Here is a 19,695-nt window from a genome sequence, read left to right as displayed (position 1 = left end):
ATTTTATGTGCATAAAGAGGCAAATTATGCTGGTAATTTCAGTTGTATAAATGCAACATAATTCAAAGTATTCCCAAACTCATTTTTATTATCAGTAACAAACATTTACTAATCATTACCCTGCACACACACATATACACACACAGATAAGTTCTGGATATAATGACATAGATATATAGAGATACAAGAAAACATTTATGCTCTCAAGGACTTTATAATTCCATCCACACATATAACTTATCATAGTGATGCGTAAGTGTTCATGAATACCACAGCCACCCGTGAAAGAGACAGAGACAGAGAGAGATGGAGAGAGCGAGAAATAATCCACCAAACTGGGGACATCAGACTATTTACGGAGGAGAGAAACAAAGATGCGTCCTAAAGGAAAACTACGCAGTTATACCCAGGTAAGAAAACCAGACGTAAGTACTTTTTCTATAACCAAAAAAAAAAGCCTCAAAGTTTTGAGATAAGAATGCTAATAAGACATATGACCCAGCTAGAAAAGGACACAGAATTCGTGAAAAGACATAACAGAGGGGAATTTGGAAAGAACGAGCCCAGTATGTGGACAGAATTAAATGCCAGCATGAGGGCTTTTCTTTGAAAGTAACAAAGCATCAACACGGAAACTACAATTGCCTCCTAACTGGTTGCGCTACAGTTGGTCACTCCCACTATAATTCACCTTCAACTTGATGTCATTGTGACCTTTCCAAAACCTAAATTTGACTGTGGCATGTCCTTGTTTTAATTCTCTTTTATGGGTCTCCAAAGAAGATACACAAATGGCCAATAAGCAAATGAAAAGATGTTCAACATCACAAATCATTAGGGAAATACAAATTCAAACCACAATGAGATTCCACCTCACAACCACTAGGACAGTTACTATCAAAAAACAAAAACAAACAAAAAAAAAGTGTTGAGGAGGATGTAGAAAAATGGAACCCTCGGGCAATGTTGGAGGATATTTAGAATGGTGTGGCCAATATGAAAAATATTATGGCATTTTCTCAAAAAATTAAAAATAGAACTACCATGTGATCTAGCAATTCCACTTCTGGGAATACAGATGGTCCCAGACTTCAGATGGTTCAATTTAATGATTTTTTGATTTTACAATAGTGTGAAAGTGATATACAGTTAGTATGTTCCTTGACTTACGATGGGGTTATATCCCAATACACTCATCTTAAATTGAAAATATCAAAACACACTTTCCATTTACGGTGGATTTATCTGCACACAGCCTCATCGTAAGGCAAGAAGCTATCTCTGTAACCAAAAGAACTGAAAGCAGGGTCTGGAAGAGATATTTGCAAACCCATGTTCATAGTAGCACATTCGCAATAACAAAACGTGGAAGTAACCCAAGTACCCATCCATAGACAAACAGATAAACAAAATATATATACTTGCAATGGCATATTATTCAGCCTTAAAAAGGAAGGAAATTCTGACAAATGCTACCACATGAATGAACCTTGATGACATTACACTAAGTGAAATAACTCAGTCGCAAAAAAAATACTGATTCCACTCATGTGACATACCTAGAATAGTCAAAATCATAGAGACAGAAAGTAGAATAGTGATTGCCAGATGCTGAGGGAAGAGGAGAATGAGAAGTTGTTTTATGGGTAGAGTTTCCGTTTTGCAAGATGAAAAGAGTTTAAGAGATTGGCTGCACTATTTATAATAGCAAAGACATGGAACCAACCCAAATGCCCATCAATGATAGACAGGATAAAGAAAATGTGGTACATATACATCATGGAATACTATGCAGCCATAAAAAGGAATGAGATCATGTTCTTTGCAGGGACATGGATGAAGCTGGAAGCCATCATCCTCAGTAAACTAACACAGGAACACAAAAGCAAACAGCGTATGTCTCACTCATAAGTGGGAGTTGAACAATGATAACACATGGACACAGGGAGAGAAACAACACCTGTTGGGGGTTGGGGGCAAGGGGAGGGAACCTAGATGATGGGTCAATAGGTGCAGCAAACCACCATGGCACACGTATACCTATGTAATGAACCTGCACGTTCTGCACATGTATTCCAGAACTTAAAGTAAAACAAAAATTTAAAACACATTTTAAAAAGAAAGATTGGCTGCACAGCAATGTAAATTTACCTCATACCACTGAATTATACACCCAAAAAATGGTTAAGTTGGTAAATTTTATGTTATATGTATTTTACCACAACTGAAAATAAAATTTAAAGAAAGTTCTCTTCCAGAGGCTTCCAGCAACAGCATGAGTTTTAAACCCTGTAGCATGACATACAAAGCTTTTATGGTCTCACTGCTTCCTATGGAAGAGAAGCAAGCATAAACAAAAGCATTCAGTTATGTTTGAGTTCCAGAAAAAGAAAAAAACAACAGAGTCAAGAATCATTTTATTTTCAAATATATTCTGCAGTGGGGAAATAGAATGGCTCTTGTCATAAGAAAATCACAAATTGAAGTTTTTTATAATGTTGGAATACAATGCTTCTTTAAGAAACAGTAAAATTACTGTTTACATCAACTGATGCAATTTTTGACTCATTAATTTTCACAGTAACCATTGTTTTATGACTTATGTTATTTATTCAAATGATGTTTCACAAGTATTTGGAACTAGGGAACCTTGTAAAGCATACTAATATGTGTAACAACAATATAAACTAAAAAGTTTATACACAAAGACGATTCTTATCTTTTCCCCCTGCATGTCGAAAGCTTGACAGAAGTTCTCAATCTAGTTGGCACACACTTTACTGATTCAAAGCTAATTTCCATTTTTAAAGCGCAAAGCCATATTTCTGATCTTATGTTTTCTTCTAAAGAGGAGCATAGATGATTTGTTTCCAGTTTCGCATGACCAGCCATACAATCTAAACCGTGGGTCTTGTATTCCAGAAACCAAAGGAGTTGTACCTCTTTTGTATTCTCAAAGGGACCCATACATGCTTGTAAAATGTCCCTGATTGATTTTTATTCAAATTGTTGCTGGTTTGTGTAGCTTCTCTGAAAGAATATAAGCAAGGAGCAGGCAGAAACTGTCCTCTTGATGCCTGTATCTGCAGAATTAGCACAGAGCTTGTTACTTGGGAGATATTCAATAATGTTAATTTAGCATAATTGAAGTGGTAAACTGAGTAACAAATTGGGTATTCAGAAAGCTATGTTTTAGGAGCATTAATCTGGCCAAAATGTGTAGGATGAATCAGAGGGCTTATATTAGTTTGCTAAGGCCACTGCAATGAATTCCCACAAACTGAGTAGCTTTAAAAAACATTAATTCTCTTAATGTTTTAGAGATTGGAAATCGCAAATCCATTACACTGGGCTGAAACTAACATGTCAGCAAGGCCAGGCTCCCTCCAGAGGTTCTAAGAGAGAATTGTTTCCTTTCCTTTTCCAGAGCAGCATTTGTAGTATTACTGGGCTCATGGCCTCCTTCCTCCATCTTCAAAACTCTCTCTCTCGCTCGCTTCTCTCCTTCTCTTTCTCTTCTTCCTCTCTCTCTCTCTCTCTTGCTCTTCCTTCCTCTCTCTCTCAGTCTATCACATTGCCTTCTCTCTTTTGTGTGTGGTTAAATTCCCTCTGCCTGCCTCTTGTAAGTACCCTGTGTTTAGGTTTAGAGCCTATAAGGATAATCCAGAACCATCTCCCTCTTGCAAGATCTTTAACTCATCACATCTTCATAGTCCCTATTACCTTAGACAGTACCATTCACAGGTTCCAGGGATTAGGACCTGGCTATCCTTGGGAATCATTAGTCAGCCTACCACAGGTGTGTAGGGTAGAAACAGATCAGTTAGGAAACTACTACACTACTAACAATTAACTGCTGAACATGATTTCATAACAGAAGAAAAGTAAAGCAAAGGATATGAGATCTGCTATGAAACAAGTGATAGACTATGGTGAATAATTAGATGTGGGAAGCAAGGAAAAGAAAGAAAAGCTGACTTCAAGGCTTTGAGTCTTGGTACGTAGGGAAGTATTGCTGCTGGGAACACAATAAACATCAGAAAGGAAAACTGGGGTGATATGGTTTGGCTGTGTCCCCACCCGAATCTCATCTTGAATTGTAGCTTCCATAATTCCCACATGTTGTGGGAGAAACCTGGTGGGAGGTAATTGAAACATGGTGGTGGGTCTTTCCTGTACTGTTCTTGTTATAATGAATAAGTCTCACGAGAGCTGATGGTTTTATAAAGAGGAGTTCTCCTGCACATGCTCTCTTGCCTGCTGCCATGTAAGATGTGACTTTGTATCTCCTTTGCCTTCTGCCATGATTGTAAGGCCTCCCTAGCCATGTGGAACTGTGAGTCAATTAAACCTCTTTCCTTTATAAACTACCCAGTCTCAGGTATGTCTTTATTAGCAGCATGAAAACAGACTAGTACATGGGGTGAAAGGGAGGGAAGAAAGAGAGATTTTAGTTGTAAGTATACTAACTCTAAGTTACAGGTAGACATTTACATAAATACGGTTTGTAGAAAACAAGCTTTAAGAACTAAAACTGAAAGTAAGGACCAGAAATAGAGATTGTGAAGACAGAATCATGGCACTGAAGGAAAGAGGGCTCACCAAGAGCAGAAAGAAAGAATGCCAAGGGTTGTGTCTTGTGTCTTTTTTTTTTTTTTTTTTTTTTTGAGACAGAGTCTCGTTCTGTTGCCCAGGCTGGAGTGCAGTGATGCAATCTCGGCTCACTGCAACCTCCGCCTCGTGGGTTCAAGTGAATCTCCTGCCTGAGCCTCCCAAGTATCTGGGACTACACGCATGTGCCACCACGCCTGGCTAATTTTTGTATTTTTAGTAGAGACAGGTTTTCACCATGTTGGCCAGGCTGTTCTCAAACTCCTGACCACAAGTGATCTGCCTGCCTCAGCCTCTCAAAGTGCTGGGATTACAGACGTAGGCCACTGCACCCAGCCAGTTGTGTCTTAAAATGACCCACATTAGGGCTGCAAACAAAGGCAAGGGAAGACAGAAAAGATACAGCCAGAGAAGAAAGGCAAGGACATCATTCAGAATCCCTGAAGCAGCCAGGGAAGGGAGCTTAAACTAGGAAGGCATTACCTACAGCCTCAGAAGCAAAGCAGCAGATAGGGTAAGGAGAATTGGGATGAGGAAAGACTCTAAATTTTTTGATTATGGGTGGGTTGGTGACCACAAGAGAAGAATTCCAGAAGCTAAGAGAGTGCAGGAAGATGGACTGTGCAGGACTGAATGTGTGAGTAGTAATGAAAGGAAACAATGAACATAAACCAAACTTTGGGGAGGTTTGGTGCTAAACAGCAAAAGCAAGAGAAATACAAGATAGCTTAATATGAAAGCATAATCAAGGTGCTAACTTCTGAATGTTTGTGTTCCCTCAAAATGCATGTGTTGAAACCTAATTCCCGATGTGACAGCATCAAGAGGTGAAGCCTTTGGAGATGATTAGATCATGAGGCTGGAGCTCTCATGAATGGACTAAGTGTCCTTATTAAAGAGGGCCAAAGGAGCTCTTAGGCCCCTTCACCATGTGAGGACGCTGCAGCAAGAAGGTGCCATCTGCCCACACCTTCACACCTTCATTTGGACTTCTCTGCCTCCAGAATTCTGAGACATACATTACTGTTGTCTATAAGCCACCCCAGGCTAAGGCAGTTTGTTATAGCAGCCTGAATGGAGTAAGACACAAGGGGCATTTTTATTTATTAAGATAGGGGAATTCTGAGGTGGTTTATAGGGAAAGAGATATTGCAGAGAGAAGACAGAATGTGGATATCAAAAGAAGCAAGCTGGGCTGGGTGGAGTGGCTCATGCCTGTAATCCCAGCACTTTGGGAGGCCGAGGCAGGCAGATCACCTGAGGTCAAGAGTTCAAGACCAGCCTGGCCGACATGGTGAAACCCCGTCTCTACAAAAATACAAAAATTAGCTGGGCATGGTGGTGGGTGCCTATAATCCCAGCTGCTCGGGAGGCTGAGGCAAGAGAATGACTTGAACCCGGGAGGCAGAGTTTGCAGTGAGCCGAGATTTTGCCACTGCACTCCAGCCTGGGCCACAGAGTGGGACCCTGTCTTGAGAAAAAAAAAAAGAAGCAGCAAACTGCAGAAGGGAGCAGTAAGATTACAAGCTGAGAGCAGAGCCCTGAAGAGATTCCTTCCCCCAGTAGAAGTACCAGGGTGTCCAGCAGATGGAGAGCATACTTGGTGACCACCGTCCCTGAAGTCTTTCCCCTCTGGGTCCCAAATAGGAAGTCATCCTACTATTACAATATCCCTTTCACTTGATGTTTAGGGACAAAGCCCATACACAGGCCTCTGATTTTCTTCTGACTATGACACACATGTAGACACAGGACTACCCACATCCTGCCAACTGAACAAGAAGTAAGCTGTCTGCCCCAGATCTTAATTCAAACTCGACCCCTCCTGCCTCCTCTGCTGAGCCAAACATCCCTGACTGTGGATCCTGCCTGCCTGGGTCTCAGCACTACTCCCTACCTGAACTTCCCTCCTTCAACTTGACATTTTGTCACAACCTGACATGTCTGCCAGATACCTCCCCCTTACCTGGACTTATAGTCTTGGATTTCATAGCTAGGCTTACTACATATCACAGGACCCCCATGTCCCCGCATAACACTTGAAGGCCTTGACAATATCTGGCCTGTCTGTGCTAAGTGAATTGAGGCATTGATCAATGAACCAGTGAATTTATTTCACAAAGTTAATCTGTATCATTCAGATCAAACATTACCAAAATTAAACTACTTTTCTAAAAGTTTTTCAATGAAATTATTTGGACATTGGCTTCAACAACTTACTTGACTTCACGATACATTTTAAGAGTTCATCATTTGAATACAATTTCAATTTTGTTTGATCCTGGCACATAATTGGCATGCCACAAACGTTAATAAGGGTAAAGCTGGGTATTAAATCAGGCTAATAACCAAGTGACATTAGACATTTATCTGGATGTGATGACATACATATGGTTCCTATCACTGAGATATCTCCAGGGTAGAAGTGTTTATCTGCAGAATTGACAAACAGGCCTTATAGGACCCATATAAAACCAAGTTTCTTAATTATGGACTCATAAAATATCTGCTGGCACAGTAGGGCAAGTTTAACTGCTCATGAGAGGATGCCATTTGGAAGATAACAGCCTTAAATAGACCATGATAGAAGAGAGAGGAGGGATTTTAAAGGGCTTGTCCCAATAAACGGCAGACACTGTGAGGCTCACAAATCTGCCTGCAGAGAAGGAACTATTTAGTGTGAACTGGGATCCTCTCCCTTCATGCTGAGATACACTTGCTCTTTCAAGTTCTCTGCCTTTCAAACAAAAGGCAGAATTAAACCTTTTGAGGTCACCCCATGTTATCTATGATTACCCTAGCTTGGTGTTGAATAGCCTGTTTATCTGTAGCTTTTAAGCAGCTACACTATGGCAAAAAGAGGAACACAAAACACTCACATACACATACACCACACACACACACACACACACACACACACACACACACACATATCCCTCTTATCAGAATAGACAGATGCAGAAACATATAGGCCAGAATAATTAGAGCAAAATGAGCTCAAGTTGAAACAAGCCTAGAGAAAAAATATTCCAGACATGCTAAGGGACGTTTTTCTCATAAAAAAAATGTGAGGACTCTGCCCTGATCCCCTCTTGAGGCAGATAGTGTTGGCCCCTCCAGTTAGGCAAGGCCTGGGGCAGCAGGTGGATAAGAGTCTCTGCAGGTGCAGGTGCCAAGCAGCCTGGGTCTCCTTGGAAAAGGCAGTTCCTTGCTCCCTGCCTTCTCTTTGGTTCTTTACTTCCAAGCAGGAACCTGCTGAGGCCGAGGAGGGATGGAATCACCTAAAGAAGAAAAGCTTCTCAAATATTTCATCTCAAAGCAAACACAGCTTTCACTTTTTGAAAAGAAAAAAAATAAGGGCAATTGATTTTTTTTTCATTGTTGTTCAGATCATTTTTTTTTACTTTTATTTATTTATTTATTTATTATTTTATTTATATATTTATTATTATTATACTTTAGGTTTTAGGGTACATGTGCACAATGTGCAGGTTAGCTACATATGTATACATGTGCCATGCTGGTGCGCTGCACCCACTAACTCGTCATCTAGCATTAGGTGTATCTCCCAATGCTATCCCTCCCCCCTCCCCCCACCCCACATCAGTCCACAGAGTGTGATGTTCCCCTTCCTGTGTCCATGTGTTCTCATTGTTCAATTCCCACCTATGAGTGAGAATATGTGGTGTTTGGTTTTTTGTTCTTGGGAGTTTACTGAGAATGATGATTTCCAATTTCATCCATGTCCCTACAAAGGACATGAACTCATCATTTTTTATGGCTGCATAGTATTCCATGGTGTATATGTGCCACATTTTCTTAATCCAGTCTATCATTGTTGGACATTTGGGTCAGTTCCAAGTCTTTGCTATTGTGAATAATGCCGCAATAAACATACATGTGCATGTGTCTTTATAGCAGCATGATTTATAGTCCTTTGGGTATATACCCAGTAATGGGATGGCTGGGTCAAATGGTATTTCTAGTTCTAGATCCCTGAGGAATCGCCACACTGACTTCCACAATGGTTGAACTAGTTTACAGTCCCACCAACAGTGTAAAAGTGTTCCTATTCCTCCCCATCCTCTCCAGCACCTGTTGTTTCCTGACTTTTTAATGATTGCCATTCTAACTGGTGTGAGATGGTATCTCATTGTGGTTTTGATTTGCATTTCTCTGATGGCCAGTGATGGTGAGCATTTTTTCATGTGTTTTTTGGCTGCATAAATGTCTTCTTTTGAGAAGTGTCTGTTCATGTCCTTCGCCCACTTTTTGATGGGGTTGTTTGTTTTTTTCTTGTAAATTTGTTGGAGTTCATTGTAGATTCTGGATATTAGCCCTTTGTCAGATGGTTCAGATCATTTTTACCAGTCTCTCATTTGTCGTCGAGACACAAGTTCCCCTTAACCATCTCTGCCTATGAATGTCCCTAACAATATTAGGCATGAGGAAGAAGAAACACCACATCTGAGCAGGGCCTGAAGTTCACAATGTAAGAGGTTGCTGAAAAACTTTCCATGTTCTCCAGCCACAGTAAAAGAGAGTGGTTTACCAGATAACGCTGAGTGTTAAATCGACCGGGTCTCAGAGGACTACTGTGTCTTTGATCTGGTGTTGATACTATTTCAGAAAGGAGGGAAAGTTCTCAGCCTCAAGGAAATAACAGGAGGGCTGTGCTCAGTGACTCTTAATTCAGACTCAGCTCTAAAATACAACACTAAGGAGAGGTACCCTGGTCAGCTTCTTCCATGCCCTCTATGAATAAGAGCCTCAGACATAGTTTTATAAGACATTTCCATTTCCAACATCAGTTTTTAATCTGTTAATGGATAGACTATTGTTGTTAATAACTTTAACTTTTGTTAAAGATATAAACTATGCATTGTGTGCAAGCCGAATGACTAAAGGACAAGACACTTCTCCTCTTTGTATAATATTCTTGATTTTATGTCTTATTGCTAAGACAGTATAAGCACATTAAGGAAGAATATTTCTGTCGTTTATAGCTCACTGGGTTTAGCACACATGCTCAATTAAAAAGAAATACTTAGTAAAATTAAACATGAGCTCTAATATCTAAGAAATATAACATCAACATATGTGGGTAGCACTGAGTTTTATATTTCAAAGCAAGATGCAGTCCTATGTGTTGTTCGATTGAAACAACTCTTCTTTTTTTGAGACGGAGTCTCGCTCTGTCGCTAAGGCTGGAGTGCGGTGGTGCGATCTCAGCTCACTGCAAGCTCCACCTCCTGGGTTCATGTCATTCTCCTGCCTCAGCCTCCCGAGTAGCTGGGACTACAGGCACCCGCCACCACACCCAGCTAATTTTTTGTATTTTTAGTAGAGATGGGGTTTCATCATGTTAGCCAGGATGGTCTCGATCTCCTGACCTCATGATCTGCCCGCCTCGGCCTCCCAAAGTGCTGGGATTACAGGCGTGAGCCAAAGCACCCGGCCGAAACAACTCTTTTTTTTAAGAGACAGAGTTTTGCTCTGTCACCCAGGCTGGAGTGCAGTGACACAGTCACAGCTCACTGCAGCCTCAAACTCCTGGCCTCAATTTATCCTCCCACCTTAGCCTCTTGAGAAGCTGGGAGTTCAGGTGCTAGTCCCACACCTGGCTCTAAGCAACTCATTTTATAAATGAGAAAACTGAGACCCCCTAAGATTTGAAGTATAAAATTTTCTAACTAAGGTTAGAAATGACCAGTTTGCCAATGACAGAATAACTATTCTGGGCTGATGTTGTTCATACCACTTCCAGAATGTTGCACCCTGTTTTAGATGCCAGGCTGTTAAAAGAAATTGATATTCTAAATTATGTCCAGAAGGAAAAAGGACCTTGAGATAATCTCTTACAATAAATAGTTCGATAAACTGTGGCTATAAGATCTATAAGAGGAAACATGATGTCCACCCTCAAACGTTGTAAAACTCATTGTACTAAGAGCAGTTAAGCTTATTATTGCTGGGAATGCAAAACCAGGACCAATAACTGATTATCAGTGAGAACTGAGCTACAACAGCAGAGGCGTTCTCATGTAGTAATGACCTTTGTGTTCCTAAAGATGTTCAAGAGGAAGCTAGATGTCAAATGTCAGAACCAAATGGTTCACAACTTAAGCCAAGCACTGGGCTAGGGGTTTAAATATATTATATGTAGTTCTTCTAATGACTTATAAAGGTAGATATTAGCCTCAGTTTACAACTAGGAAACTGAGATTCAGAGGTTAAGTAGCTTAACCAAGGTCATACAACTCACAAAGAATAGCACAAGAACCATAAGGAAAGTCTACAACATTTCAGAGGCATAAGGACCATAACAGCCCCTGGCTCTTCTTGTCGGTCTCACCAGGATTGGGTACTTAGGATTAAACCAAAGCAGGACATGAATTCCATCCCCTGCTAAATACTGACACTGGACCAAGAGTTAGTAAATTCATAAAGGAAAGTTGAAAAACCAAGTAGCAAGCTCAGCATTTAAACTCACATCTCACAGACTCCAAAATCCAAAGTCTTCTGACTCTATTGGATGGCTGCAAGGACATCTCCTTTTAATCCTTGTTGGATCTAAGATGCTTCAATTTTCAGATTACTCTTCCAAGATAAGAATATGACGTTTCCCAAAACAGCGGAGGAAAGCTGAAAACTAAAAGACATAACAGTTAAAAATCTCTAACTAAAATTGTAAAAGGTACTATGATTCAATTATATATTGTGAACACTGTGTCTCCGGTAAAAGTCTGGTGCAGCTCAGATCGGATGCAACAAGAGTTTATTTTATTTTATTTTGAGATGGAGTCTTGCTCTGTCACCAGGCTAGAGTACAGTGGTGTGATCTTGGCTCACTGCAACTTCCGCCTCCAGAGTTCAAGTGATTCTCCTGCCTCAGCCTCCCGAGTAGCTGGGACTACAGTCGCGCACCACCATGCCCAGCTAATTTTTGTATTTTTAATACAGCTGGGGTTTCACCATGTTGGCCAGGATGGTCTAGATCTCTTGATCTTGTGATCCATCTGCCTTGGCCTCCCAAAGTGCTGGGATTACAGGTGTGAGCCACTGCACCTGGCCAAGAGTTTATTTTATTGTATTCCCAACAGTCCAGCATATTTTTCTATTTATCAGGTTTTCAAATTAAACAGAAAAAAATGCTAAGGAAGTACTCTTGGCTATGTTTACAAACTTAACCTCAATCCCCCCTTTAATAGTGTTTTTACTAATAATATTACCAGATTTTCCTTCCCTGGGCCAGTAGAGTAGAGTAAAATAAACTTGGGTTGCATCAGGCTTCAGCTACTGTCTGTAGCTGTTATTGACTCACACTTGAGCTAGCTCAGGGGACAGAAAGGCTTCAATAGCAATTACTTTTTTTAACTGATTCTGCTTTTTCAGGATAAAAGGATTTATTTTAATACTAAAAAGAAGTCATTTATAGATTAACATTAGATTTTATCATAATAACATGAGCCACTTAGCTTTTTCTTAAGGACTTTCCTATTGCATAGAAAATGTCTTGATCTGGTTCTAATTCTATTCAAATCTTTCCACAGAGTTTTCAAGTAATCCTTATATAGGAAATAAGATGGTGTTACCTTACACTTCCTGCTTCAAACACCAGAAAAACCTGGAACTTTTGGAGCCTTGGCCTTCTGTGAGAGTCTAATAAAAGGTACAGGTCTTGCCCCCACAAAAATGCACATAACACATCTACACAAAATCTTGCAAACATTTCCTTATACTGTATCAGAAAGTTTTCTTCACACAGGTGAAAAACATCTTGAGCTGAGTTCCCACTTTTTGACAAGTAGCTTGGGCGGCTGCCTCCAGCCTCTTCCCCAAAACTCTAACATAAACCACGGAAATAGAGAATATATATATCTAACCATATATCCACGTAAGTTATTGTAAGTGTGGATTTTTTTTTCTAAGTACAATAGGCACCCAATAGATGGTGTGAGTAGCAGACAGATGTCTCTCTGTTGTAAGTCAACCTTTGACAAAAGCCGTACTTCCATTGTCTTCCTCTACTCCAACCTAAAGCATGAAAGCATCATTTTTAGGACACATGTTATCACCAAGATATCTCTAATGTACATGGGTTTTTTTGCTTCAGAATATAAAAGTTCCAGATAGGACAAGTCTAACTACTAGTAAAGTTTTATTCCCTGTTGGTTGAGTCTTAGTCTTACAAAATTTAGTAAAAATGATTCTTGTGATCTAACAGCAATTTCAGAATGGACCCAAATATCCTGCTTCTTCAAGTTCACTAACTTTGTATTTCCACTGGCAAGAACATTACACAAGAAACACTTTATTTTTATGTCCTATCATGCTGTGATGAGAAAAAACTGAGGATTATTTCAGCTATATCAAGATTTTTCCTTATCTACATTATCTACATTAACTAGGCTTGATATAAAAAATAATATAATCAAATGAAAGGGCTCTTTTTCTTTAACTCCTAATATGAATAATGAAAATAATACCGATCACGTAATACCAAAGCACTATAGGATTATTTGCAGTTTTAAGAAAAAGAACATAATTACTTTTTTTCACTAAGATATATTTTATACGTCTTCAAACACTTCCCTGAACCCCAGGCGAGGAGTCCTTATCCTAATAAGTTTTGCCATAACAGAGTTTCTATGTTTTGCCATATTTTCCCATAAGAACAAGGATCAAATTTTCAGGAGTACATAATTTACTCCTTTTTCTTTCGTATTTAAAAAGCAACCAACTACTAATGTAATGCAGGCTGCAAGTTCCTTTTCCAAGACTTTTTTAATTAATAAGTTTAGCTTCTTCCTGTGTATAATCTCAGATGATATGGAACACGTGTTACCCACGATATCTTTAAAAGCAAATAAGAAATAGCATGGTTTTTTCTTCCTGTTGTAAAAGTGATCAATTGCATATGTTCAAATTGTTCATTTCAGTGACTCATAGCTTTCCACAGCCAACTGCATAATCAGTGATAAGCAATAGCAATACAGTTTATATATATGGCATATGTTTATATAGATATAAAACCATACTGCATTTTCTCAGGCTCTGTATTGCCACAAAAGAAAATTCTTGTTCCTCTATAAGGATGTCTAAGAGCAATTCTCTTAAAATAGCAATAATAATTATACCCACATTTCGGTCCTAATATGATTTCTAAATAGGGCAACATACCTGGTTATGGGCTCCTGGGTGCCACTCTGAAGCTACTTCCTGTTTTGTTATAAATCGTTTTAAGGAAGGCCTTTACTCAATTCGTGTAGCCTTGTTCTGGCACAAAAAGTGTCAGGAGGTTCTCATTTGGTGTCTATTCTCTCCAATATTCTGATTTGCTCCATATGATTTACAAGCATTTGGTAACTGTCATACCAACTACTCTACCAAAACAACCCTGAAAAGTCCTACAGAGCCAGACTTTTGATCGTTAGCCATGTGACAAAGCTTTTTGCAACTGGGAAGGGATGGACTTGATAAACTGTCAAATACCATCCAATCCACAGGACCACAATGCCTTGGCCATTTCATTGCAAAAGATAACACAATGCATCCAAATTACAAAAGGGGAAAAGAATAAAAGCATGAAAGTTCTGCAATATTCTTCAACATTGCTCTTGTCCTGGTCAATTATTCACACTTACTCCTTTGTTATGTTTCTGTTAGAAGATAAACCTTGCCTTTCAGAGAAAGAAAATTGAAATTAGATATTATAAAGGACAATCATCTCTATTTGTTAAAAGCATAAAGGGTGGCCCCAGCCATAGGAAAGCTATAGTCAAAACAAAAGCAAAGAGCTGGACAATGAGAAAGCTCTTTGATCTATTTAAGCTAGAACACAAGGCTTTGTCACCAGCCAAAACTTGAAAGAAATCTCACCTGCAGAGGGCTGAGAAACCAGTGGGGGTAATATTTGGTTATTACTTGATATAATTGTAGTACAGAATAAAAGAAGCTTTATTGGAAAACACTTTTGCCTGGAACTTCATGTCTTATCAGGCTCATGGCCTTACAAAAAGGAAGAAGTAATTAACTGTGTCCTCGCAAAGAAGACATAGAAGTCTGCCTGATTTCTGGTCTGACTACCCTAAAATTTTACCCTAGAATAATAGAAATTGAGCCATAAGTCAAAATATTTAATCTTAATACAATTGTGTAAACAATCCATCAAGGGTATGTAGCTTGTAATAACAGCCCTAAATATTACAACTTAAATATGAGTTGTCAATAAAGAAAAATACTGAAAGCAACTTAATCGGTGAAACTTTGTTCTGTAATCCTGTAATAGACATTAAAGGAAATATTCAATACAAGGATAGTGAATTCTAAAAGAACTCAATTCTTGCATTTTCTAAAAGGATTTAATATATTTTGACAATAACTCAATCTAAACATATAGCTATATTTTATATGTACATTTTTCTACATTAGAAGCAGTTTGATTCATAGGCTGAGTTTCTAAGAAAAACAAATAAGCAGACACTTTCAATTATTTTAAGAGAAGCCCTGAACCAATTAACATATTCTTACTACAGATACTTGTAAGGTGCTTAACCTGATAAGCACATAATCAAAATAATAATTAAGGAGCAAAATAGAAGAAATGGAAAAGCAGAGATGTTTTAAGGAGAGAAATTAAAAGCAGCTTTTGTGTTGTGATATTTCCAAGAGCATTATAGGTTTGGGTTATGAGGCCAGTTCTCAAGAAGTTGATTACATTTTCCTAACAATTTTGACCAAAATTAAAACGAGCTATTCCCAAGAGGATGGCAGTGTCTAAATGAGGACCTCATTGTCCAAACCTCCTCCTATCATGGTTGCTGGATATTAATCTACTTCTCAACTCACTGTGTTTTTAGAAATAAAGCACAACAGTATGCTTTAAAATAAGTACACCTAAAAATAATAAGACACACTTTTTAAATTTTACTTTAAGTTTTGGGATACATGTGCAGAATATGCAGGTTTGTTACATAGCTATACATGTGCTATGATGGTTTGTTGAACCTATCAACCCATCATCTAGGTTTTAAGCCCTGCATGTATTAGGGATTTGTCCTAACGCTCTCCCTCCCCTTGCCCCTCACCCCCCGACAGGCCCGTGTGTGATGTTCCCTTCATTGTGTCCATGTGTTCTCATTGTTCAACTCCCACTTATGAGTGAGAACATGTGGTATTTGGTTTTCTCTTCCTGTGTTGGTTTGCTGAGGATTATAATTTCTAATTTCATCCATGTCTCTGCAAAGGACATGAACTCATCCTTTTTAATGGCTGCATAGTATTCAATGGGGTATATGTGCCATGTTGTCTTTATCCAGTCTATCATTGATGGACATTTGGGTTAGTTCCAAAGGACACAATATTAATTAACATTTCTGCTCATTATTTAAGCAAAGACATACAATTAGAGTAATTCTTAAAGAATTTCAAATACCTAAAGATAATCTATTTTCTCAATTTCTGAAGGTTGGAAGGGTTGAATTTTGCTCCTGTGTATACAAAAAAATAATAATAATAAAATGAAGCAGTTGTATGTTTTTAAGAACTAACTAGATTCCTTAAGAAAATTGTTTGTGATTATCAGAGTCCCAGGCCTCTAAGGAAGTAAAGAAGGGACTGTCACAAACAGTGGGAGGTAGTTAGGACATAGGGCTTCCTTCTTCTTGCTTCACTCTATCCCACATTTATCTGTTTTCTACACTGGAATTCCACATAACATTTTATCTGAAAATAGAATTCTGCTTTAGAACAAAGGCCATTTTTAAGGAAATGATGACTATAGATGGCCAGGTGAACATTTTCTAGGATGACGAGAATTAAAGTGATGATAAAAGAAAAAATAGAGGGAACTAGGGTAAGTATACAATAGCCAATCTCTTTCAAAACTTCATTAGCTTAAATCTTTTAAAAATTTACTAGTTGAGTTATGCAATTCCTTGTTTCCATTACTCTCAACCCAGGGTATATAAAACTGATGTATAGCTGTGATGCTTAGTTTTATAGATCAGCTTCGCTGGGCTAAGGGATGCCCAGATAGCTGGCAAAATGTTGTTTCTGGGTGTGTCTGTAACAGTGTTTCCAGATGAGATTAGCATTTGAATCAGTAGACTGAGTAAAGCAGGTCTGCTTTCAGCAATGTGGTGAGCATCATCCAATCCATTCAGGGCCCGAATAGAATAATCAGAGAAAAAGCAAATTATCTCTCTTCTTGAGCCAGGACATCCAACTTATCCTGCCCTCAACATCAGAGCTCCTGGTTCCTGGGCTCAAACCGAGAGTGACAGCATCAGTTATCCTGGTTCTCAGGCCTTTGGACTCAGACTGAATTATATCACCAGCTTTCCTGGTTCTCCAGCTTGAAAACCACAGATGGTGGTACTTCTCAGACTCTATCATCATGTGAATAACCAATTCCCATAATAGATACAGATAGATAGATAGATAGATATTCTATTGGTTCTGTTTTTCTGGAGAACCCTAACACAACAGCCATGTGCCACTGTGTACCTAAAGCCACAAAATAAATGTCAGCTGATATTGTTATTATTCCTAGAGTGCTAATCTTATTTAATACTAATGAATTGTATTAAAACAAACTTGGTTATGTTATTAAATAAATCTAAAGTTCAGTAAATTTTAAGATAAAACCCGAATCTTCTTAGAGATGATGTACTTGCAGAGGGCCACTGTGGTCTATATCCCCAAGCTCCCACAGCTGTGCACTTGCTCTTCATCACCACTTAGAGTAGTTCTCGTTGCAGAACGCCAAATACAATGAAGCCCATGATAGCGTGCCCCATGATGATGCTAAGTGGAATACAAAGTGATTGGCTATTGGTTCCCAACCCATATTCTCAAAAGAGGTGAGCTGATGTTATCTTCTGCAGTAGAGAGGAGGAGAAAAGAAAGAAATTATCACTATGTATTTGTTTATAATCACCAGACTATTTCTATATAGCTGTTAATAAAACAAGGTTATTTTTTCTTTTTTTCCTACAGCAACTGGTAGGCTGACCAAAAAACGTTGTTTTACATTATCCTTGCAATAATGAGGCTCTACATTTTATGCAATTGAACTGTTCAAATATTCTTTATAGCATTATGGAGGAGTTTGCTGCACTTAATCTCCCTAGACTCTTTATTGACCAAGACAACAACCTATCTAGATTGTAGTTGTCTTGTCTATAAAATGAAAACTTGAGTACCTTAAGGAGGATAATTTTGATACACAAATGCTTTCCCTTTCCCTCATGACCATAGCAGACATGAGCCTGGATGTAGCCTTGAAGCTCTTCTCCCTGTTTTCCAAGAAATCAAATCCAGCAACTGGGGGCGGATTATAAACTATATTTGCCATCCCTGGGCTAGCTTATCTCCAAGTATTCTCCGAGCTCTAAGATTGATAAGTGATCTGCTGAACAAGAGTCACAAACACATAGCCCCTCTCTGTCCAGAGCCTTTCTTTGGCTCCTGCTATGTATAGGAAGGAATGCCAACCAGCCACCCTGACCATAAGGTAGAATGCAGAAATCCAAAGTAATTATCTACAAGATGGACACAAGGAAAGCCCCAACCACCTCTGAGACCTCCCTCTCGGGCACTAGATTTTCTCCTTTGTTATTTGAACAGAAGGTGCACATGGAAAAGTGCATGTGGAAAAAGTGCGTCAGCTTGAGGAACTTGAGATCAAGCAAGATCTTGTATGTTTAAAAAACTGAGCTATTGGCCGGGCGCGGTGGCTCACGCCTGTAATCCCAGCACTTTGGGAGGCCGAGGTGGGCGGATCATGAGGTCAGGAGATCCAGACCATCCTGGATAACGCGGTGAAACCCTGTCTCTACTAAAAATACAAAAAATTGGCTGGGCGTGGTGGCGGGCGCCTGTAGTCCCAGCTACTCGGGAGGCTGAGGCAGGAGAATGGCGTGAACCCGGGAGGCGGGGCTTGCAGTGAGCCGAAATCGCGCCACTGCACTCCAGCCTGGGCGACAGAGCCAGACTCCGTCGAAAAAAAAAAAAAACTGAGCTATCATTCCACTTCTCCAGAAGTCTTCTATATAACCTAGTCAAAAATAGAACCAGGTCCCAAAGTAACAGGGACATGGAGGTTAGAAAGGCTAAGTCACTTTCCCAAAGTTACTGAATTTAGGAGTTAAGAAAAATGGCTTCTAGTTTTTTCTCACTTCATGCCATGTTCAAAGAGGGCACAGTTTGGATTAGAAATACTGGTGTTTAAAGTTGTGCTTTTCGTCTATATTTAGCTTAAGCAAGCCTCTTAGCTCTCGTTTCTTCATTTATATTCTATCTAGTGAAGGATTGATAATGGCTCTCTCAAATGTTTGTTGTGAGGATTAGAATTTAGCTGTGTAAAGCAACGCCTAGCATAGTCCATGGCACTTGCCCAGCGTTTTAAATGTTATAGCCATTTGCAGTGGATCAGTCAAGCAGCAGACACAGATGTGTTAAAGGAGAAGGAGAAATCAATGGTTAACTTTGAGATTTATCAAAGGGAGGACTTTGGGGGCAGTAATGCTGCTAGCCAAGATAGGAAACGTTAATTTCCATTAACTAATAACATGTCTCAGAGGAAAACAATATTAAATGAACTATCAAGGAATAGAGATTGCTAAGCTTCAAGAGACTTGTAAAAATCAGTTCACGTCTCTGCCTTATGTAGGCAAACAATTCAGAACAAATAGTTGTCTCTTTTCTTCTTTAAGGTCACTAAGGAAAGAACACACGCAATTTCTCTGTACATTCCATTTCAGTTTGATCCCTTTACGGTCCTGAAGATCTTCACTAGATCCAACTGCAATCTCTCCTGCCTTAGTGTAAGGCTTTTTCATCTTATTCTGTCCTTTGCTGATAGAAAACTTGTTCAGTTTATGGGACTAAAACTCTTCCTAGATGGTAGTTATCCTTCACTATCTCTTCCAAAAGCAAACTAATCTGTTATTTCTGTTTTCTCCACAGTATCATTTTCCAGCTCATTATTCACCATTTTCATTCTTTCTTAAACCTTCTTCCCTTTTGTTACATTTTTAATGAGATGATAATGATGAAAATTATTTTAAGACTTTGGAA

The 19,695-nt window shown here is 39.1% G+C and overlaps 1 long non-coding RNA gene across 1 annotated transcript in view; it reads right to left on the bottom strand.

Annotated features, from left to right (window-relative positions):
- LOC134761726 (uncharacterized) overlaps positions 1-19,695 on the bottom strand; it is a 340,301-nt gene that overhangs the window by 252,000 nt on the left and 68,606 nt on the right. The window contains exon 2 of the long non-coding RNA XR_010140792.1: positions 11,105-11,263. This is a non-coding gene — a long non-coding RNA (uncharacterized LOC134761726). The remainder of the gene's footprint in view (positions 1-11,104; positions 11,264-19,695) is intronic.

The sequence above is a fragment of the Pongo abelii genome, chromosome 6 (assembly GCF_028885655.2).
Source record: "Pongo abelii isolate AG06213 chromosome 6, NHGRI_mPonAbe1-v2.0_pri, whole genome shotgun sequence".
NCBI lineage: Eukaryota > Metazoa > Chordata > Mammalia > Primates > Hominidae > Pongo > Pongo abelii.
This window is presented reverse-complemented; position numbering and strand designations above follow the sequence as displayed.